Source organism: Ambystoma mexicanum, chromosome 10 (assembly GCF_040938575.1).
Source record: "Ambystoma mexicanum isolate Mex_15411 chromosome 10, UKY_AmexF1_1, whole genome shotgun sequence".
Taxonomy (NCBI): Eukaryota; Metazoa; Chordata; class Amphibia; order Caudata; family Ambystomatidae; genus Ambystoma; species Ambystoma mexicanum.
The window spans coordinates 451,379,539-451,404,496 of NC_090932.1; positions in this window are offsets into that span (position 1 = coordinate 451,379,539).

The window sequence follows — 24,958 nt, forward strand, 5'->3', positions numbered from 1 at the left end:
CAAAGATGCCTTATCCACGGTCCCAGTGGTTCCTACAGGTTTCTCAGAATTTCTTGATTTGATTTTACAAATTGATGCTCGAAGAAATGCCCGCAAAGGAGAGAGAAAACCTTTCCTTCATGCACCGGTTCGTTCTGATACACCGGCAGTTTCTTCGAATGACCCTGAACCAATGCAAATTGGTGCGGTGAGAGGCCGGTTGTCTAGAGCAGAAAGAGAGAACCGAAGAAAAAATTATTTATGTATGTATTGCGGTTCATCTGAGCATTTACTGGCGGCATGTCCTAAAAGACCAATTAAGCCTTCGGGAAAAGCCAAAACTCGACAGTAGCAGGAGTCCCTGTATCGAGTGTTACATCAGACTCCATTACATTTCCAGCGCACGCACCTATAGCTGTTGAGATTACTTTACGTTTTGATGATCAAGAATTGGTTTCCAAAGCTATGGTTGATTCTGGAGCCACTAATAATTACATCGATATCACATATGCCAAGAAATGTTCTATACCCCTTGTAAACAAGAACAAACCTGAAACTGAATACTGTGGATGGATCGGTCTTGATTTCCGGTATGGTAACTCAGGAGACTGTACCTATTCAGATGACTTTATTAAATTAAATTGGTTTCCAAAGCTATGGTTGATTCTGGAGCCACTAATAATTACATCGATATCACATATGCCAAGAAATGTTCTATACCCCTTGTAAACAAGAACAAACCTGAAACTGAATACTGTGGATGGATCGGTCTTGATTTCCGGTATGGTAACTCAGGAGACTGTACCTATTCAGATGACTTTATTAAATGGTCATTCGGAGGAAATAGTCTTAGATGTCATTGCGGCTCCTCAGTACAAAATAATACTTGGACTTACTTGGTTGACTCTTCATAATCCCGCCATTGACTGGGTTACGGGATTGATCCAATATCCTTCCGTTTTTTGCAATGAACATTGCTTTACCAGTCAGGTGGTGTCAAATAAATCACATATTTTGGCCTCTATGGAAGGAATTTCCACTATTAGTGTGGTACATCAGAGCGGTACACATATAGCAAGTGAATATACAGATTTTGCTGATGTGTTTGACAAAGGCCAGGCAGAACAGTTGCCTCCACATAGGCAGTATGATTGTCCAATTGAACTAATTCCTGGAGCTAAAATCCCTGCTGGTCGAGTCTATTCTTTAACTTCCAAAGAAGATGTTGTCTTGAAAGAATACATCGATAAAGCTCTTGATATAGGATTTATACAGACATCACAATCGCCGGCTGCCTCTCCTTTATTCTTTGCTCCAAAGAAAGAAGGAGATTTAAGGCCTTACATTGATTACAGGGCTCTTAACGACATCACCATAAAGAATCAGTACCCTTTACCACTGATAAATGTTCTGTTAGATCAATTAGGAACTTCCAAGTACTTCTCTAAACTGGACTTGCGCGGTGCATACAATCTGGTTCGCATTCGCGAAGGAGACAAATGGAAGACCGCTTTTAAGACGCGGTACGGCCTTTATGAATATTTAGTGATGCCTTTTGGTCTTTGTAACGCTCCCGCCACATTTCAGTTCTTCATGAACGATATCTTCAGAGATATGATGGACCAATTTGTGGTGATTTACTTGGATGACATTTTGATATATTCATCGTCTTTTCCAGAACATGTTAAACACATGTTAGCTGTCTTACAAAGACTGAGAGAGAACAAGCTTTTTGTTAAAGCCGAGAAATGTGTCTTTCATACACAAGAAGTGGAATTTCTGGGTTACGACATTACCAATCAAGGTGTTCGAATGAGTCGTTCCAAAGTGAAGGCCATATTGAATTGGCCCGTTCCACACAATGTCAAGTCATTACAGTCATTCCTAGGGTTTGCGAATTTTTATCGCAGATTTATTCGTTCTTTCTCCAAAACAGTGGCCCCATTGACAGCTTTAACTAGTTCCAAAGTTCCCTTCAGTTGGAACCAGAATGCCCAAGCATCTTTTGAGATATTAAAGGAACGCATTTATCACTTCACCTGTACTTCAACATCCTGATCCTGATTGTCAGTTTAACGTTGAAGCAGATGCTTCAGTGTCGCTACAGGAGCTGTACTTTCGCAAGTTTGTGCAGAAACCAAGGAGGAGCATCCAGTCGCTTTCTTCTCACGTAAGCTTCCCTCATATGAACAAAACTATACTGTCACTGAGCATGAATTACTTGCAATCAAGGATGCTTTCCGAGAATGGCAACATCATCTTCTTGGGGCAAAACATCAGGTGCTGGTGTACTCGGAACATAGAAATCTTCAGGCATTCAAAACTATGAAATGTCTTACAGCTAGACATGCCAGATGGCATGTCTTTTTTGCTCAAGACGATTTCCGAATTACTTATTGCCCTGCCAGACAACATGTCAAGTCGGATGCTTTGTCTCGCATCAGTGAGGAGGTGAAGGAAGAACCATCAGTGCAAAATAAGTTGTTGGCAGATCTTGCGATTTGTAGTTGTTCTGCACAATCTTCCCTAAAAAACGAGTTACAGGAGTGGGTGAAACTAAAGCCACAATTGATTCAGGAATTGAATATTGATATATACAATGGTTTGCCTTTCAAACAAGGAGTACTCTATCTACCAACTCCTACCATTTGGAACAAGGCCCTCAGTTGGGGTCATGGTTCCTTGATTGCAGCCCATCCTGGACAGAAGAAGACCCTAGAGTTGCTCGAAAGATGGTGTTGGTGGCTGTCTATAACACAAGATGTTATAAATTATATTTCCACATGTTTTGTATGCAGTCAATGCAAGAACACTCCTGGCAAACCAGTAGGTTTACTCCAGTCCCTACCTGTTCGTAAAAAACCATGGGACATGATATCAATGGATTTTGTGGTAGAACTTCCAAGAAACAAAGGCTACGATACCATATGGGTTGTGGTGGACTACTTTACAAAATTGGCACTTTTTATTCCCTGTATTGGTTTACCAACAGCTGCTGGTCTGGCTGATCTATTCATCCGGCATATATTCCGGTTTTTTGGCCTACCTTCAGTGATAATCACTGACAGGGGCTCACAATTTGCGTCACGTTTTTGGAGAGCACTAAATTCGGCATTACTAATTGATGAAAGGTTGTCTAGTGCTTATCACCCTCAAACGGATGGAAAGACTGAGAGAGTCAATAGCACTATGGAACAATATCTTCGATTTTTGTGCCTGCAGTTTCAGTCAGACTGGCTCAATGTTTTGCCGGCAGCGGAGTTCGCCTACAATGATTCCTACCATAGTGCCATAGGTACTTCTCCTTTCTATGCTCTGTATGGGCAACACCCCCGATCCATTCCTTTGGATTCCAGTTTGTCTTTGGATACTCCTGCAGCAGGACGTAATATTAGAGATCTAAAGAGTCTACAGCAATTGGAGCAAGCTAAAAAACGAGATAAGACCTATGCCGATGCACATAAAATCCCTGCACCTGTCTACAAAGCAGGTATGAAGGTATGGCTGTCCACTAAAAACTTGAGGATACCCGGAAAAAAGAAATTGTTGCCTAAATACATCGGGCCATATGAAGTGCTCCACGTTATAAATCCGGCTGCTGTCCGTCTGGCATTGCCACAACGGTGGCGAGTGCACCCTGTATTCCACATGTCACTCATCAAACCGTGCTCTGATGCTACTAGATTGCATATACGGCCTGTTGCTATTTCTATGAAAGGGTCAGACGAATATGAAGTACAGGACATACTGGACATGAGGCTACGGTCTGGGAAGCCGTATTATCTGGTGGATTGGAAAGGTTATGGTCCCGAGGATAGATCCTGGGAACCTCTGTCTAACATTCATGCTCCGGTTATGTTAAGGCGATTCCACTCGAAAAGGGGAGAGGCTGCTCCTTTGGGGGGGGTGGCACTGTCATGCCTGCTGGACATATCTCTGGACCAGGAACAACCTCTCCATACAAAATGAGTTACGCCCATAGAACCGCCAGACCATTCTATTCAAAATGGAGGTTGTTCAATGCATTGCCCGGTAAACGACGTCTGCATTCTTCACGTCGTTAAATTCACGTGATTTAGTTCCATCACGTGTATCACGGCAGTACGTACATAAGCAGCGTGGAAACGCCGATCGCTGCTTCTGATTAACTCTTTGTTGGCATTTTGTTGCTGAACTCCGGACCTGCGTCCTCGCATTCCCTTCAGCAAATTCTTTGGCCTTTTGGAGCGTGTTTTCCTCCACACGCTAATTCCTGAGCTGCGTGTATCCTGTTCGCGTGCCAAATCTCCACGCGGACGCTGTCTGCAAGCGCGGCTGTCCTGAACTGCGTGTATCCTGTTCGTGTGCCAAATCTACTCACGGACGCTGTCTGCAAGCGGGGCTGTCCTGAGCTGCGTGTATCCTGTTCGCGTGCCAAATCTCCACGCGGACGCTGTCTGCAAGCGTGGCTTTCCTGAGCTGCGTGTATCCTGTTCACGTGCCAAATATCCACGCGGACGCTGTCTGCAAGCGCGGCTGTCCTGAGCTGCGTGTATCCTGTTTGTGTGCCAAATCTCCACGCAGACGCTGTCTGCAAGCGCGGTTGTCCTGAGCTGCGTGTATCCAGTTTGCGTGCTAAATCTCCACGCGGAAACGCTGTCTCCAAGCGCAGCTGGCCAGGCTGCGTGTATGCTATCGCGTGCAATCCTGCACGTGGTTTTCTGAACTACCTTGAACCTTTGGCACCTGTGACAGTTAACAGGTGAAATTCTCATTTTTGTTCTTTGTGGGAAAGGAAGTATTTCATGAACTATTGGAAGGTGATTGTGCACAGTACTTTGGACGCTATCCTGTGGTGCACCAACCCGGTATCTAGCGAGAGCCTCGTGCCATTCGGGATAAGTCTCCCTTACTAATATTCCCTTCCTTTGTCGTTTGTTCAACTCCTGGTTTTCTTCAAGAGACTTTCGTGGATTACTTCAGTTTTGCCATAAGGTCAGTGTCTGAATTAATGCTAATACTGTGTTATCTTAGTAATTCGAGTTTGGGACAGTTTCTTATGATACTTTATCTATCCTAGGCATACTTCCTACACAATTCCCACGCCCTTTCCAGTGATCCATCTCTCTGCCTGTTTCATTCAGTCAGAGAGTTGTATCATTTGGAAGGTCTAATTTGACCTACATACAATCAAGTTGTGTGAATATAGGATCTGGAAGAGCCCTACCAATTGTATCCTTTTTTGGTTACCATATCCTTTTCAATTGATACATTGGTGATTTATGACACTGGTAGAGGTGTGGGAGTCAAAGAATGTATGGGTAGAGCTGAGCCAGAGCTGTATGTTCTGGCTTGTGTCTAAGAGTCAAATGCGAGCAGAGTTGGCAAAATATGCCTCCCTTGAGGTTTTCCTCCACAGTCTCCAGACCAAATCCCATACCTGTCATCCTGGCTCCTCAACCCCTACATCAAAAGCCCAATACCAAGAATCATCCTCCCTTCTGCCCACCGGCAGGATGATTCTAGGTAATAGGTTACAAAAATGACCATACAAAAAAAGGTAACAGGCACCCCTCTCTCAAAAGAACACGGCATGATAACCTGTTCAGTGGCTATTAACCACTTTGAGAGTTCGTAGCCATCTGCTTTTTGCTTACTGTACCTTTCACAGATCGGAAATATCCATTTGCATATCAGTCTTTGTCCCGCCCACATGGGCAGTCCAGCACCGAAATGCAATGGCAATTCTCTTCTGAACAAGAGTACCAACAGCAACCCCATACACGTGCTTCAGCCTTGTTGGGCCTCATCAGTGAGGGGAAGCTTTGCCTCTCTGAGCACAGTGAGCAGGGAGTCCATGTCTGGTTGCCCCAAGGTAACTTAGGGTGACCAACCCCAAGTTCCTTCCAAAAATACAAAAAGGTAGCAGGCGCTCCTCTCCAGAAGGAACATGGCATGATAACCTGGGGGGACACCCGAGATAAGAACGTAAGGATTACCAGGGGGGCACCTGAGATAAAAACATAAGGATTATCAGGGGGGCACCTGAGATAAAAACGTAAGGATTACCAGGGGGGCACCTGAGATAAAAACGTAAGGATTCGCCTTATTCCTGCGCTTTAATACAGTTGTCAGAAGAAACATGAACTTAGAGCCCACAGTGGGGGGGACAATTAGGCTACGGTGACGATTAAAGACGGCATCAAAGGGGATTGTTTACACCCCATGTCGGGGTATTGATTAGAAGGCAGGTATACGTATGACCAGCTGGTGCTCGTCTGGTCTGTCAAGTGTCTGTAATACGTGTCTTGTTGTATGTCAAATGTAAAATAATTGTATTAATGATTGTTTGAAATGCATTTTGGCTTTACACGATTCTGTAACTAAGAGGGAATCGCCATTGAATTGATGGGTTTTGAGTAAATTGTTGGTATAAATTTTGGCGGGAAAAGATTGGATACTATTGGAAGGTTAAAGAACTGTATAAATACTGTTAGTGATGAAATTAAAAATGGAGGAAGTTACCCCGCTTGTGCATTTGTGCAAGCAGCTACACAAGCATGCACCAGCACGGAGTGGGTTAAGGGTACCACCAATAAGACGTTTATGCCCTGGCCCCAGAACAGGTCACTTTCTAAGGCTGTTTTACAGCATATGATGACCTTCCTACACGCCAAATATACAGGCAAGAAGCGAGAGAAACGTCTTGCTGTTCTAGAATTGTGGAAGATGTTTGAAGAAACGAAGGTGGAAGAATCACCCACAGACTGGATACTAAATGTATTTACGAAGTGGGGTGAGACGGCTACCGCGCCACCAGCCCCGCCTGAGGCAGTCATTGAAGGGAGTAAAACAGAGGGGCTTTACCCACTAAGCGAACTTAAGGCAGCCACGCGGTATAGCAACCCCGCATATGAGTCGCCTACGTACAGTAGTGACAATAATAAGGGAAAAGAATAGGAAAACAATATCGCCTCCGCAGTCTCAAGGGACAAAGAGAGATGCGAAGATGAAGGGAAAGATTGGGCGCAGAGTTGTGCACTTCCAGATAAGGAGAAAGAGTGAAATAAACATAAAGGAAATTAAGGTAGAGGTGATGAGATAGCATTCGCGAAAGACGAATGGATGGGAGGTCAGATATTACTGAAGTTGGATGGAAAATGAAGTGATGATTTGAGGCCCAGAGAGAGGTCTGATGAGATGCAAAGGAGAGAGAGAGAGAGAGAGAAAGGGATGTAAGTAAGGGATGAAAGGACAAGAAAGAAAGATAGGCTAAGGCGAGAACAACTATATCGTGAAGAGCAAGGAATACCGCTCAGTCGCACACAATACGCAGCCTATGAAATGTACAGGCAGAACATGTTAAGGTTAGAGGAAGAAAGGAGAGTGCACGAAAGGAAAGTAAAGAAGTGAGAAGACGAGGAAAGTAGAAGGGCAAAGGAACGTAGAAATAAACGGATGAGGGAAGTAGATAAGGCTAGAGAAGAAGCAAAGAAGCGAAAAGAAGTAAATGAGGAAATGGAACATAAGTGCAGACAGAGGGCACAGGATCTTGAATATTTGGAGCGGGAAGTGATTAAACCCAATCCTACAGTAGAATGGAAAGACATAGAAGAATTCTTTCCTGCAAGCGATGCGGTACCACCTACAAGCGGGACAAACATTGAAGATGACTTCGACACCAGAAGCATCGGGCAAACGATTGATAAAATCTATGACGAGATGGGGCTAGAATTAATTTACCAAGGGGGAAGTGAAGATGAGCGCTCAGCTATATGACACGCATGGGTGCTCGAAACGCTCGAGTCTTGGACAAAATCTATCCATGTATTCTACCACATATTATGCCAGGGGTTGCCTGAACCGGTGCAGAAGCAGCTCAGAAAATTGGTAGGAGTAGAAGCAAAACCATGGGCCGAAATACAGTTGACAATTGCACACTACTGTAGATTGTTGCAAGAAAAGAACCGGAAAAAGGAAGCAACTGGTAAGGGCGAAGTATGCTCTCGAGGGAGCCATGCTCACCAGCCCAGCCGAAATAAAGCGCACAACAAGCGACCAACCCATCGCAGAATAATCAGGGTCACACAGGATTTTACTCAAGAGGAAGGGGTTTTGGAGGAAGATGATGGCAGAGTAATCAAGGACGGTCTCTAGGAAACCAAGGAAGTTTTCAGAATGTTCAAGGTGGCTTTCAGAATGCGCAGATGGGCAGTCCAGCTACGCCCGACCACCGCCAGTGTGTTGGCTGTGTGGAATGACAGGACACGTGGCGCGCATGTGCAGAAGCCAAGGCATGTGGCAAAATAGCCAAGGGACGGGGGCAGGCATTGTGAATCAGCCTGCCGTCCCGCAACAGGGTGGTACACAAAATTACACCAAACAGCAGAAGGCGACAGGCATGCAGCAAGGTGCACAGCAAGTGGTTCAACCACCGAACATGGGGAACTTGCCACAGGGACAATCCCAGCAGGCACCACCGCAAATGTCACAGGGCACTAGCTCTGGAGGGGGAGTTAACCCTGGGGCTGAGGGAAACCCATATGTATACAGTGGACCGAACCTGTATATGAAATAGGACAGCTCACGGGGGACTCTGATGTGCTCTATCCTATCAGTGACACCAGACCCTAACAGGGAACCTAGGGTGAATGTTGTCATAGGGGGTAAAGAATATTCCTTCTTAGTTGACACGGGTGCAATGTGCTCGTGCATACGAGAGGGCAAATTTTCCTTGTCTGGAGAGGCTATAGATACTCAGAGCTCATAGTAGAGTTCCCTTTACAGACGCACTCCCAGTCTCAGTGGGAGAGCATGAAATGAATGTACCCCTTTTATATTCATGACAGACCCCAGTAAATATTCTGGGCCGAGACCTGATGACTAAATTAAACATGACCATCTCGTTTACCGAGAATGGTATAGTGTGCTCCACTCTTGGAATGCATTATTCAAACGTGTGCGAAATGATCAGAGCATACTCAGGACGTATAGCCATGAGAGCTGTACCGTTAGAGCCAGAAGTCTTTGCATATGGCATTGCGGGTGCTTATGACAGGACTGCCAGGCCTCGCAGACAAAACTATGAGAACCCCTGCTGAGTTTCTGTTCAGACCAAGAATACCCATGCACGAAGAGGAGGGACAAGTATTTCCTTTAATGATACAATCTGCCGCAGTGCGAGGGAAAGTGGTATTGGTCGAAGGATATGATGACGAAGGCAGACAATGGTGTACGATTATCGCCATCGAAGAAGGGTATCGAGTGACTGACGTCACCGATGACGATCTGTTCGAAGAGCACCCTGACCTAGAGGAGACAAGAGTGGAAGTAAGTCTCACATTTTGGGTCAAAATGATCAAACGGGAGGTGCCACAGAGAATGATGTTGACGCTGGTATGTCCAGAATACTTTGATGACAACATGGCCCAAGTGCCTGCCGCAGTATGGAGTACAGGGCCCTATGACGTAGGTCTCCAGAAGGGGGCAGGTGAAGTGAAAATTAAACTGAAACCAGGAGCAATTTTACCACGAGCGTGACAATATCCTATGTCCAGAGAAGCGGATGAAGGGATCGCGAAGACAATCTCTGTCATGATGGAGCAGGGCATCTTAGTGACGTCGGAATCCCCTTGCAACACGGTGATTTACCCTGTCAAAAAATCAAAGGGAGGTCTTCGCGTTTAATCCAAGATTTAAGAGCATTAAACGATGTTGTTGAAGCTGAGTTCCCTCTAGTCCCTAATCCATCCGCAATACTGTGTAACATACCCACTGAGGCAAAATATTTCACGGTGATCGATTTGAAAAACGTGTTTTTCTCAATCCCGTTGCACTATGACTCTCAAGACCTGACGTCATTCATGTTCAGACAAATGCACCTGAAAAGTACAAGGTTGCCACAGGGGTATTGCGAGTCCCTGTCTATTTTCAACAGAGTCCTGCAAATGGACCTAAGCAATATTGTGGTGGACAGTGTTGCTTTGCAGTATGTAGAGGACATTCTGATCTGCAGCACCACTGAAGAGCATTGCAGGCGCGACTCTGTCCAGCTACTAACAATACTGGCTGAAAAGGGATACAAGGTTGATAAGGAAAGGTTGCAGTAATGTCAACAGGAGGTGTTGTACATAGAGCAACTGATCTATCATGAGGGGAAAAAGGTAACCCCGGAAAGGGCTGAAGCTATCATGAACGCGCATGATAAAACAAATGCAGAGCGTCTTAGGCCTGTGCAATTATGTCAGAGCATGGGTCTTTGACTACAACTCGTATACCAAGCCCTTGCTTCAGGCTTTGAAGAAAGCCCAGGCAACAAAAGGAGAAATTGAATGGACCGAAGTAATGGAGAAAGGGTTTGCAGAACTTAAGGGGGCAATTCGTAAGGCCCCAGTTCTTGGGATTCCTAATTATGCAGAGGAATTCTACCTGTTCTCACACTCTGATGGTAATTTTATGACGGCAGTGCTCGCACAGCGAACCTCGATGGGGTACAAGCCCCTAGCATATTACAGCGGAAGTCTGGACCCAGTTATGAAGGGCCACTTCCCATGCGAACAAAATCTAGCTGCTCGAAAAGGCATCATCCATCGTGATGGGGTGCTCTATGACATTGTACGTTGAACATTCGCTGTTCGCCATACTAGAGAAGCCAAAGGGCACACTGACATCTCAGAGAGCATATGCCCATGAGGTGATTATCTCTAACCCATCGATCAAAATAGTGCGATGTAAAACCGTAAACCCTGCTACGTTCATAGCTGAGCCAGCCACAGAGGGAGAACCTATACACGACTATGCGAACTATGAGGAATTCTATGATGAGATCCCCAGGGTAAAGGAAAACACCCTAGCAAGTGGAGAAATCGTATTCATTGACGGTTCTTCGAGAATCGACCAAGAAGATGGACAAAGGTATACAGGCGTGGCCATGGTAAAACACCTAGCGAATTGAGTTTCGAGTACTCGTCAGTGCGCGAATACCCTCTCACTATTCTGCGCAAGCTGCAGAACTGCTGGCACTGATACTCGCCATTGAGAATCATGCAGACCAGGAAGTAACTGTGTACAGTGACTAGGCCTATGTGACGTCCACAGTACATGCAGGTCTAGCGCACTGGAAATGGAGGGGCTACCTCCGAGTAGACGGCACGCCAGTGTAACATTCAGCCCTATTGGACAGGCTAATAAAAGCACCACAGCTCCCAGTGGGCATAGCGGTCGTGAAATGCGCCGCCCACACCAAGGGGACAGATTTCGTGTCACGTGGAAATCATGAAGCGGACACGGAAGCCAAGCGCATGGCATCCAAAACTGAAACAATCATGGACGTGGAGGTGGCATGTACCCATGAGCGGATAACGGCAGCGCGAGCCACACCAGAAGCCTATAGCAATATGGAGCAGACTCAGCTAATGGAGCTCCAGGGGGAGGCACCTCAGGAAGAGAAAACATTATGGAAGAGTCGAGGGTGTTCTTTAAACCCCTCTGATGGGTTGTGGAGGCAAGACAGCACTGGTAAACCAGTGATGTCTGTTGCTCTGCTAAAGGTAGCATTAGAACAACTACACTACCCCATGCATAAGTCAAAAGAAAACCTTGCTGCAACGCTCGCAGAAGACTGGTTCACACTGAATTTAGCAGAGCATGTTGCATTTTTCATGGTGAACTGCATTATCTGCCAACAGTTCACCGCTGGGCACACATTAAAAGTAGTGAGAGGAGCTATCCCCCAGCCGAATGGACCCTTCCAGCACTTGCATATCGACTACGTCGACATGATTCAAGTGTGCAATGGGTACAGGTATTTAATTGTGGTGGTGTGTCCATTCTCTAGATGGACAGAAGCAGGTCCCTGTACACACCCCAACGCTACCTGTGCTGCCAAGTTCCTAGTGAGGGAAGTGTTCCCTAGATGGGGGGTGTGCGAGGTAATGAGATCAGATAATGGGGCCCACTTTGTAAATTCAGTTTTCGAACAGATTAGCTTGTTGCTTGGTATAAACCACAAGTTCTCGTCGGCGTATCATCCTGAGGGGAATGGGATATGTGAACGGATCAACGGCTTGCTTAAGGTGAGGATAGCCAAGTTGAAGCTCACATTAAAGAAGGGCTGGCTGCACTATCTACCACTGGCATTGTATGCACTTCGGAACCAACCCGGCTCCGACCATCATTTTATGCTGCACGAGATAGTTACAGGCAGGAGGATGAGGACCCCTCTTATCCCCCAATATAGAGCTAGATGTGATGCCCAGCCAAATACAGAGGTTCTGGGAACAGAGATGCAGGAGTGCCTTAACTGTATGACATCCAGCGCCTCTGTCATTACAGGCCAGCTGCAGCGACGGCGAAAAGGGGGCGGCGCAGCACAAAACACAGCGGTAATTGCTGAAGCAGACACCGAGCAAGGTGTGCATGCGCCCCTCGTCTTCCCTGGTGACAACGTGCTTGTGAAGAACTTTACCAGGAAGAGGTGGGACAAGCCAAGATTGAATGGCCCTTTCATCGTAGAGGACTGCACCCCCTCCGCCATCAAGGTCCAGGGCAGAAGGGTATGGATCTTCATAAATGACATTAAACCGTATATAGGGGAGAGCCCTCCTGCTGCATCCAACTGCGAAGAAACCACAGACAACGGGGAAGAACCTCAGCACGTGCAGACAAGATCCATGGCGGGGATGAAGGACGCATGAGCAGAAAACCAAGACAAAGAACCCGGATGCAAGTTGTGGCATAAAACTGGACAGGTTCCCCAAGCAGAGAGGAATAAGGACATAACAAACACTCTGTACATCCCAGTTGCAGGATAAAGAAAAGCACATCCAAAGCCACAACAACATTGATAAAATGAACTTTTGAAAGCACGTCATGCCCAAGTAGTACAAAGAATCAAGACTCTGATAGACTGCAAATAAGACATTGCATGAGAGTGTAACACAGTATCCTGAAGCAATCTGTATCGAGACTTTGTTCACACAATTTATGGTACATTCCAGCAAAAGTCTCAAGTGGGATGTGCTAACCTATTTCCAACTCGTGGTGATATCATACCCATCACTCATAGGGAGAGGAGCCAGTGTCACAGACTTTATTCAAGATCCAGCTAACAAAAAAGTAATCTGGCGGCTGCTAACCGCAATCGCAGATGTCTTCGCTGAGTTATCAGAGCATAGTGAGAGGGACACAAATGCTTCCACCGCCAATAGACATTGCTGAACTCACGTTTAATTTGTTCTTCCAAATAATCGAGAAATGCCCAGGGCTCGTCGGGAGAACAACTGATACACGCACTTATATCAGAGATCCAAGAAACCAAGCTCAACTGAGCCAGCTATGGACTAAATTAAATCATTTGGTGGTAATCCACGCAACGGGAATGTTCAAAGACTGAGCGAATCAAAAGAAAAGCTTGTGATCAGGACACAGCCAAACAGGGCAAATGTCCCTATCACCCGAGGACACCCGGCTGGCACAGAACGTCCTGTTTAGATTAGTCACAGACTATCCAGAAATGGTAGGAAGGCCTGCAGATGTTGACATCGCCACCTTCCTTAGTGATCTGGCCAACGCAACACATGCATTCTAAGCCTATTCTGAGAATGTTCCCATACTCTGGACTGCAGTCCCCAAGGGTGCTTCCACTGCAAGTGCGTTGAGACCATAACAATGGGAAAAGGTGCTATATAAATTAATACTAATACTACTACATGGCTAATGTGAAAATAAATATTGATGAGGATCTCAGGAAATACACTGATATTTCCCTGGTGAAGGATCGTCAGCATTCCATTCATCCAAACTAAATGCCAATTCACTCCTTCTGGTTTTTTAACTGTACACCTAGATCCCCAGATTGTTTAAAGCATGTAGATTGCTTAAGACTAGTCATATTATGAAACTTGCGAAGGATTGAGTAAAGGTCTTGGAATTGATGGAGGAGTGATGGTCAGTTTATCAGTCACTACTAAGTGACTAAGGGGTGCAATGGGGTATGTGGGAATTGAGGTTAGGGGATTGGATAAGGAGGGGAAAGGGAACGCAGGCACACTTACCTGATTCCCAGCAGGGAAGATAGCAGCCTCCTGCTCTGAGGAGGCTCTGAGCAGGGGGGTTTACCGAGTGGTAAAGCCCTATTCTAAGCCTCTTGATTGGCTGGGAGGCCGCCACCCCGTCCCCTGAACCAGGTACTTATAAGAAAACACATTAAAAAACAGAATATTTAATAGTCAGTCACATCAAATCTTAAATTATCATTGTCTATAATACAAGCAAGAGGAAAATATCTATATCTATATCAAAATTGAGAAAAACTCCTAACTAGGCATGATTTGCAGGTAGAAAGATAAACATGTTTGCAATAAAAGAAAAGGCCAGTTGTAGCTGGTTCCAGCCTACATTATGATATAATGCTCCAAGTGCAGCTGTGCAACTTCTAGTGAGAATTCCTAAGGAGATTCCATGAGACTTTCCGCCGGGGACAGATCAAGGAGACAAAGACACAGTTCTTCATTCTTCCACCAAGGACAGATTGAGAAGAGCAGAAACGAGGATTACGACATCTTATTCCTAGTTCATTTTTATTTTTTCTTCTATTTTTCTTTTTATCCTTGTCATCCCTCCACTGTGGAGCAGATCGAGGAGAGAGAGACCGTTCTTCAACTTGTCGTCGAGAGACCGAGCGAAAGGAGCGGACACAAGAACTTCACCATCTTATTTTCCTTTTTCTTCATTTTTCTTATTTTTCTTATTTTTCCATGTTCACTTTTATTTTTTTGTTTTTTTTGTTTTATTTTTACAACATTATGCATAATGAATGTGATGTACCAAAGTTGCTAGCTTAACCCTTTTCCATGGTCTAGCACAGGAACTGTACTGAGTACCCAGAGACTACCATCGTCACTCACATGAGGCAGGACATTTGGAGAAGCACTCGTCACTTTAATAGTAATGATCTCTCGAACTACGAGACCAGAGCAAGAGAAGGAATAAATAACTGACTAAGAACTCATTCAAAATAGGGGCCCAGAACAGTAACTTGGTTTTACCCCCAACAGAAGGGCGCCCCCACTTCCCTGGAAGAAAATGCTGCAAATTGTCGTTCCGAACGATTATGTGTATATGTATAGTTATTATTATTGTTTTTCTGTCATTAACAATCAGAACTGCTTTCCTTATTGGTGCATGAAGTGTTCCAATCTCAGTGCACCCACCAGATAATGAACATCTGGGGCCTACGAAAGCACCCAGACCCTATATAGTCATTCCAGTCCAAAGAAAACCTTATGATAAAAGTAACAAACTAAATTTAAATGTAATGAGCAATGATTTAGACACAGTTGAGGTAACAAATGAAGAGAAAAGCTGGAGACAAGGTCAGCACGGAATGAATGAAAACGCTGCAAGGACCACTGCACGCACCGACACACAGGATGCACACAGACAAGGGCAAGTGTCAATTGCTACAGGGCCTCCAACGAAGGCAGCAGAGAAGGGGAGACTGCCTGCCGAACAATCAGTTCCAGAAAACAGTGGAAGTACCCAAGAGGAGCCAAGTAAAATACTAAAGAGAGAGGGCATAGCAAAATCCCTCAAAAGAACAAAAGTAGTCACAAAGGAATTCACAGAAAAAACACAAATGCTGATAGACTATTTGTTCCCCTTCATAGTCAGAGCAAAGAAACTGCATGAGGAGCTGAAAGGCAGGACTATAGAGACTATAACAGCAAGCACACCTGCTCCAACGCAAGGAACAAGCCTCAGGCCTACAACACGACCACGCGTTGGGAGGTTGGGGAGCCAATGGCGGTTAGAGGACGTCTATGACAACATACAAAAGGGAAGGAAAGGAAACACAAACCCTTCTCCTACCACAGCGATGCAGTCAAGGCAGCCTGCTCCACTGAGACACCCAGAGAGGAAAAGCAGCACAGACGCATTTAGAGACATAGGGGCTCATTTCATGGTATGCGGTAACCATGGCGATATTAGCGCCATGGTTGCCGCCGGTATTTTACCGTGTCCGCCTTGGTGGATGGTGGAATTACCACCCTACTCCAAGGTGAGCGGGGGCGGTAATTCCTCATTCACCAAAGCACTTCCCCATTCCCATTTTTGCACCCATAGGGCTCAATGGGAATGGGGAAGGAGCTAATTACGGTACCGCAAATTGCGTTACCGTAATTAGCATCAAGGTCCCTTTGCGGGCCCGTTCCTTAACGGCTGGTAAAACCAGCCGTTGAGGTCGGGTCCCGCAAAGGGACCTCGTAGTAAGGTGGTAAGAGTTTACCGGTACTGGTGCCCTTACCGGTACCGGTAAACCCTTACCGCATTCCGTGTAATGAGGCCCATAGTCATAGCAAACTACAGAAGAACGCTGAGAATCAAGAGAAGCCCACACAAAGATAACAATGAACTTAATGATTACCAGGACAGCACAGCCCATCTCGGAAACAACATATGGTACCAGCACATGAAGGAAGTAGGACGAAGACAGTCGGAAGGAAAATGCTTCGTTCCTACCATACAGCATGGCAAAATCCAAGATCTTCGTGGCTGTAGAAATTGATGTCCCTACAGCACACTGAATGTCACACGTAGCAATGTGCAACACCAGAGGACAATTTATGGGAAGAGACGTTTCACTGATATGGGCCACCGAAAAGGATACCCAGATGAAGATGGCTACATCCAGGATATTAGAACAAGAAACAGGGCGCACACCAGGAATCACGTGATCCGATACGAGAATCCTGATGTCAAAGGATCAAAGACACGATGGGTGACAAACCCGGCACTGAACATTCACGGAAAAACTGCAGAAGAGGCACAAATCTGGAAGAACAGAGGCCAAATGCAGATCTGGGGAACAGTGGTTTCCCCAAATGGATGGGAAGAAGGAGTAGTGATCTGCCGAGCTTGGATGGTCCTTGGAGCCTGCAAAGAAGCAATAGAAAATTCTCAAAAATGGTGCAAGCCCCTATGGCCAAAGCTAGTAAAGCTACTAACATGGGACGAAGATAGAGGGGGACCCCTGCAGATAGTGCCACTGGAGAGCCCAAAACTATGTTTCAGAAACAATGGCACAAGGGAGATGGGAGAGAATCAAAACTGCGGACGAATCTTTGAAGCTCCAGGAATGACTCAAGGAACCGCAGTTATTATGGACCATTACTGGGCGTGTGGATCCAAGGCATATATAAGGCTGCTGAAAAACTTGGGAGGCATATGCACACTAGTGAACGTCCACGTTCCCACGCTAGCGATCCCTAAGAATGACCTGAAGTTGGACAGTTTCCCGAAAGCAGATGATCATCTAAAAAGAAGGAGATATGTGGAACTGGTATCCAGGATGAAGAGGGAAAATTACTTTTCTCCCAAATCAGAAGAGGCATTCCATGCAATCCCTTATGAACACAGGCTGTTCAGCCTCACCTCAACAGTATTCACAACACTACTCCTGCCCCACATCCAAGTTGGAGTGAATGCTAAATGGTTGCAGATAACCAAATGGGAGTTATTGCAGACCATCAATACCACTATAAAAGTATTCAACGTGATCAAAGAAGAGCTGAGAGCAATCAGACTGATGACCCTCCAAAACAGATATGTGCTTGACATGATCACTGCAATGGATGGAGGTGTTTGTGCAAAAATCGGAGAATCATGTTGCACATTTGTACCATCACACGATGAAGAAAACGGAACCCTAACAGAGGCCATAAGCATGTTGACAAACCTGAAAAACTAGATGATCGATGAAAGTGATGAAGTGGATGATGACAGCTGGTTTGGAGACCTATTCTCGTGGGTCCCACAATGGATGGCAGATATATTCAAGTTTCTGGGAGCTCTAATAGCAATGGTATTGCTAGGATTCTGTGTTATCAATATAATCATTACACAGTGCCAGAAAACTGCAAAGAAAGCCATAGGGATGAAAATAATGGTTGATGTCGAGCCAGGGTGGAAGCCCAGAGACCTGACTGATGAAGAAATAAGGGGTTTTGTGAAAGCCAGCAAATTTGCACCAGAAGGAACAAGGTTCACATACACTAAGAAGCAAAGAAGGTATGAAGGAAAATGGATCTACTGCAGCCCAAATGGACAATGTCAGCTAATGACATGGAACAAAGACGAACATGCGAAAACAGCAGGGAGTTTGAAGGGAGTGATAAAAATATGGACTCCAAAGGCTCACACATTCACACCATCATGTACAAACCCTGAAGACGATGAGCATGACACCGAAGAATCAAAAGAAATAAATGCAAAGGAGGTTGCAGAAGTGGTTGATGAACCGACCAGAGGGGGGAGTGTAGAGGAGGTCCCAGACATGGCCTGCACCCCTTCCCCTCATTTCGAGGTACCAGGAGTGTTCTCACCAAGGTATGTGACATATGAAGAGCAAATGAACCAACAAAGAGCTGCACTGGGACTCTGCCCAGTATACATCAGAAGATCCATACCTGTTGAAGCACCCATAACCACACAACCCTGGGCAGCACGATACCCTATCAGACAGCCATACCAGCCGCTGATACGAAACGAAGAGTACCTACAGATGGTCCATGAAGAGACCCAAAGAGCCTTAAAGGAAGGCCAGTGGAAATGAGACAAGGGCCTGAACAGACTTGTGAATGAACAAAAGCAGCTATCAAAGATAACACGCCAGTGCGAGTAACTATGAAAATAAATGTAATGGACACAGAGAAGAGACAATGTTAAAACGTGAGGAAACGGTGCTAGGAGACAAGATGGAAGCAACCGACCTGTTAAATGTGTGTAAATAGGCTTGAAACGCAAGATGCTAAGAAATCGATACTGCTTGCAATGCTTAGTAGAAGATAGAGCGGCAAGCGCCAACCATATATCTACCTCAATTAGGCACATTATACAAGTGCGACTTCATTTTGTAAAAGCAGAAATGTACCCAGGCTGCCAGAGGCCTGACAGGCCAAGTTTCATAACCCAGCCAAAGGCAAGAGAAGGAGCGGAATCGAAACTCAACAAAGAGCAGCTCATGCCTAGGAAATCGAGGTCAACCAGAGAAAGGGAGGAGAGCGTCAGCTAACAAGACTCAAACTTCAGAGCATACCAGCCTGCCTCATGAGGGTCAAGATAAGGGGGGCCCATGCAGGTGGTGAGGCTGAAACAGAATTAAATGCACTAAAAGCTGGAAACTGAAGCAGATTCTTGGTGAACACGTGACCCGCCAGGCACGAAGAAGTACTATCGCCTGATGTCATCCAGGACCCGAGGATGCCATAACTTTTCCCGATAAGAGACTACAGTTTCGAGGCCATCCTTAGCCAACTAATTGACACATCGCCCTAAAACACTGATTGATGGAAGGGAGGCAGTGTGAAACTTGGGACACCAGCCACATGGGTGTCCATTCTGCATACCGCTAATTAAAACGGGGATTTATGTCCAGGGGAGTAACCTGCCCAATCACAATGGACCAAGGTATTTGGAGTCCTATTGATACTGTAACCAATAGGACGTCGTAGTTGTAGTGACGTCCATCACGCGTGATGTAGAGGGATGGGCGTAGACGCCCACCCGATAAGAGTTATCCAATCTGCATGCCCTATTATCATATACAGATATAACACCTATACTTAAGTTACCTTTCCTGCAACCAATTATATTGCATGATGATTTTTTCTAGAATTAGACGACAGTGATGACGAGTTTTGCCTATAACAATGACTGTTCGACTGAAGTTCGAGGAAGTCGGAGCGAGACAGGTGATCGCAATGCTGCTGATTTCCATTTGTTTCTCTGTTTGATGTACTTGTCATTAAACGTACTTCCCTTTGCCAACTTACTGAGTCCTCATTATTGAGTCGTGTTGGAGTAAGTGAATCCTGCACCCCCTGTCCTCACATGGTGCAGCTATCTTGTCTTACAAGTTCTAGAGTGTGAGCCTTGACCTATGGGCCCATCAGTGAATTCCTCTCCTCCTGAACAGAGTGCCTGCTACCTTTTTTTGAAATACAAAAATGACCTTGCTGCCCTCACCTATGCCAAATTCAATTAAGTGAGTGGTCCAGGATCACACACTTTCTTTAGATTGGGATTTGACCCCAGAATGCATATCTTCTCATTCCTAGCATCTGATTAAATGTGTGTTCATTAAAGTATTAAAGGCATGGTCTAGTAAAATGTTTTATTGTCCCTACGGGTCGGCCATGTTTTTTTAAGCCTAAGTGGCTCGATTTTAGAAAACTTTCCTATGGACCTTACCAGAGTTTTCGTCCATTAAACGCACGAGAAAACAAGCACCAGGGAGCCGCCATTTTCTGATAATCCTATCATTTCCCTCATCGCCCTGGCTGACCTGCTTTTGCGGCACTAAATCAAATCCCCCGCCCCTGAGCCTGTCATCAGCAGACTCGTACCGCCCATTTCCCAACGCCAAAGCACGTCTTGTGTCAACATTCGCTGCGCTTCAGCTAATGACGTGTCGCCATGGAAATGGCAGGACGCCTCTTTCCTCAATAAGTATAAACAGACCGTTTCACAACACACAGCAGCAGATTTTCGATTCCATTCCTCTCTCTGTGTTACTTTGAGTATTCTGTGACTCGTTTCAGTGCTCTGGTCAGCTACCTTCGCCGCTTATAGCCCGTGTGAACAGATACCAGTACCACCGCTACAAATTATTTTAGTTTGTTTAACACACAATGGCTACAATAATGCCCTACATGTACGAGCCCGAGTATACAGAGGAGGAACTACTGAAAAGGGAAGCACGCGAAAACGATGGGGATTCGGACAGCAGTTGGCAGGACAAATCAACAGATGAAGAGCCTGGGCCTAGTCGCAACTGTTCGTCCTCGTAATCCGAGTAACGAGTAGGTACGAGTAAGTATACTCTGCTTGTCATGCCACTCCTATTACATGTTCTTCTACTATATCCAAAATTACATCTACATATCATTGTAACGCATGTAAGTCGTTCAATAGTGTGCATTGTCTAGATAGCATTTGTCCGTGCAGAATGCCATTAGTTACAAGAATTGTCATTGACAACAAACGTTTATTAAACTTATCTTGGTCATTTAAAAACAGTTTGTTTCATTCCTTTTCAAAGGTGGTACAGGCTGGTGGCCTATCGTTCCTTTACATGGTGGCTCCACGGGAGGCTTGGACACCGCGTTCGAACAGTGATACCCGCCTGTGCCGTTCGTGCCATTAGAGAAACGTTCCCGAGTGACAGCGGTCAGTACAGGGGATTTTCTCTCGCTGTGCTGCAACCTGACCTGTATAATCTTTAAAGTCTTGTATTTGTGTGTCATGAAAATAAGATACAAAATAAAACACCACATATATTTTAACAACGGTTGTTTCGATTTTTTAAATGAATCAAGTGTGTCTCCATTCAAGGATGGACGTCAGACATCTGTGCTCCGAATGGGTGAAGGTCTGGTCGCTGTGAAGCAGGGTGGTCACTATCTATCTAAGCTAACATAACATATTCTCGATAATGCATGCACTAAATAACACTTGTTCAAAGTCTTTCAGTAGGTTATGTCTCTATAAAAGTCACACATATATCTATACTTACAATTACCATTGGATTATGCAGGCATTAGGGTCTTGAGCACTATAATACACCGGTTGAAGTGTGGGTCTGTGCTCACAAGAATCTCTGGTATGTGGCATTTGTTATTGATAAGCAAAGATATACTATCATTGATATAAAGGCGATATACTATATATTGATATAAAGGCGGTTAGCGCCAGTGGATGAGCGCTGGCATGGGGGGCTGTCAGGGGCACGAAAGGCCAAGGTGCCAAACTACATGTACACTTCAAAAGGTATCACACGCCAAGGGGCCATCGGTCACATGGCCGCCTCAGACCCCGTGTCTCCAGCCAGGCCTCCCCTTGAGGCAGGCCGCCCCCATGCAATCCACATAAGTGTGTCTCCATTCAGCAGTCTTCCTGTGCCTTATCTGCATGCCCCAGGCCCATCCATCCCACCCACACTCTATCAAAGGCGGTTCGCGCCAGTGGATGCGCGCTGTCAGGGGCGCGAAAGGCCAAGGTGCCAAACTACATGTACACTTCAAAAGGTATCACACGCCAAGGGGCCATCGGTCACATGGCCTCCTCAGACCCCGTGTCTCCAGCCAGGCCTCCCCTTGAAGCAGGCCGCCCCCTGCAATCCACATAAGTGTGTCTCCATTCAGCAGTCTTCCTGTGCCTTATCTGCATGCCCCAGGCCCATCCATCCCACCCCATGAGCGCTGGCATGGGGGGCTGTGACGGGCGCAAACGTCCGGGGTGCCAAACAGCATGTACACTTCAAAAGGTATCCCACGCCCAGGGGCCATCGCTCACATGGCCTCCTCAGACCCCGTGTCTCCAGCCAGGCCTCCCCTTCAAGCAGGCCACCCCCCTAAGACCACGACATACATACGTCATTCATTCACAAACACACCCCTGTTTCTAATACTTTATAAACCACTTGATATGTCTCATGAGAACATCTTTGTGCTTTGCAAGTCAACTCCTGAACGTGTTACCTGGCAACCACTGAGATCTACGCTAATCTGCTCGTCGTCGTGCTATCCGTGAACTTCTGTGACCGCTTAGAGCAAACCCATCAGTGTGCTACCTGTGGCCACCCACCTATTCTCCTGCAACATACTGCTCTGCTTGCTGAATCCAACTGTTTGTTGGTCAAGGTAACGGCCATGTATCCTAGTCATATTTCGCAGATTTTTAAATTTCTATCTATTTGCGAGTAGAGTACACAATAGTGCTATGTTCATTGGTCTCATTGCTATTGACTTGAGTTTCCATTGCTATGCTATCAATAGATCTATTTATTTTCATCTGTGTCTATTGTCATCGAATTGCATCCTTCGGGGGTCCAGTCTATAATGTAAGCATGTTTCCTTCTCGTGCAAGACAGAACATCCAAGGGACGAGTCACATGTTCAGATTTTAGTCACATCATTTATACATTTCTGCAATTTATGCAAATACTAAGCCGCACATAATGAACTGGTATAGTTCCTGCGACCAAAACAAACCTTGCATTGATCATTGTATGATTCATTTACTTTTGTATCAAATCTTTATTCTTGAAGATTGTATAATAATGTCGATATTTACTTTTCAGATTTATCAACAATGCCTGCCTGTTCAATTAGCGGTTGCCCTTCGAAGACCCATGCAAAATCTGAAGGCACTACAATGCATGTATTCCCGAAAACCGTTGATCGAATAAGAGAATGGGTCAGACATTGCGGATATCCACTGGATGAGCTGGAAAGTAGAGTCCAACAAGTCTTATAGGACAAGAGGGGTGATCGATACCGCATCTGCAGCCGGCACTTTTCCTTGGATATGTACACAACATCTTGGGTAACAAAGAAGAATAAACGGCGAATGACACAGAAATTGCTCAAAAACGCTATTCCCATTCTATTCGTCCACATTCCGCCACCGGTGAGTCAAGTGTCCGGATTTAGCTTTAGGCCTTGCGGTAGTGTGTAGGTAGCCGAACGAATTAATTGATATTGTAGGTGTTCTATCCCTTGTAATAATTTTGATATTGATATGAGTGTATAGTTTTTTGATTAATGACATTTATCAATATATTCTTTTTCGATTTCATAACCCACAAAAGCAATGTATATATATGGGAACAGGGAACTGTGCTGTATTGAGCATTTTTCAAGTATTCTGTCGCCTTACATGGCTATTTTTAATATTGGCATTTCATTATCAATCATTAATTTACCTTTACAACTTCTTGACTATCCCTTTAATCTGAAGCAAGAACATTGTACATCCTTGACGTGGTCGCAGTTATCAACCACTTCTAGTGCGTATCAGGTAATCTTACTAGGCTAATCCGCTACAGACTTGTTTTATGCATGTCAAGTAATAGTTTTATTTTATCGTGTAATTATTTTACCGAATGTTTGGTTAGTGCTTTCCAATTGATATACACCTTAGTTATCGTCAACTGGTGTTTGTTTTCAGTTATAATTAGTGTCATCCATACTAATGCAAGTACTGTCTTTCAGGGAGATGCTGAAGCGTCCGCCACATCTACAACATTTCTAGATGTTCTTCACCAGCAGGAGGTATGGATACTGACAGCTCCATCGAGCGTCATCATCAGAGCTGGAATTCTTGTTGTTTGATTGTTCTACACAATGTTTCATTCATGGTTAGCCGTTGATATGTACCTATGCTGTCGACCCCAGGTGTGTGTTATGTTTTCACTATTGTAATCCTCACTAATGCAAGTACTATGTTTCAGGCAGTTGATGGAGCGTCAACCCCTGCACTTGATGCAGAGCCTGACATTCAAGTAATTCCAGGGGAAGTGGAAGCGGGACCATGCGTATACGAATCGGCGCAACAGCTTTCAGAAGTGCGCACTACATTTGCAACATCCATAGATATTCTTCAGCACGAGGTATGGATACTGACAGCTCCATCATGCGTGATCATATAACGTGATTCCATTTGCTATACTTTCTTCCCTATTAACGCAAGTGCTGTGTTTCAGGGAGACGACGAAGCTTCCACTACAATCACAACATCCAATTTAGATGATGCAGATGTAAATAAATCGGAGAAATAAGTCGATGAAATGTGATCATATTTAGATTTTCCTTGATTCTTTTGGACAATGCATAATTTGTGGTTATCTCTTTATATGTACCTGTGCGTTCGACACCAAGTGTGTGTTATGTTTCCAATATTGAAAACTATACTAATCCAAGTACTGTGTTTATGGGAGACGACGGAGCTTCCACCACAATCACAACATCTCATTTAGATGATGCAGATGTAAAGGAATCAGAGAAATAAGTCGATGAAATGTGATCATATTTAGATTTTCCTTGATTCTTTTGGACAATGCATCATTTGTGGTTATCTCTTTATATGTACCTGTGCCGTCGACCCCAAGTGTGTGTTATGTTTCCAATATTGAAAAGCATACTAATGCAAGTACTGTGTT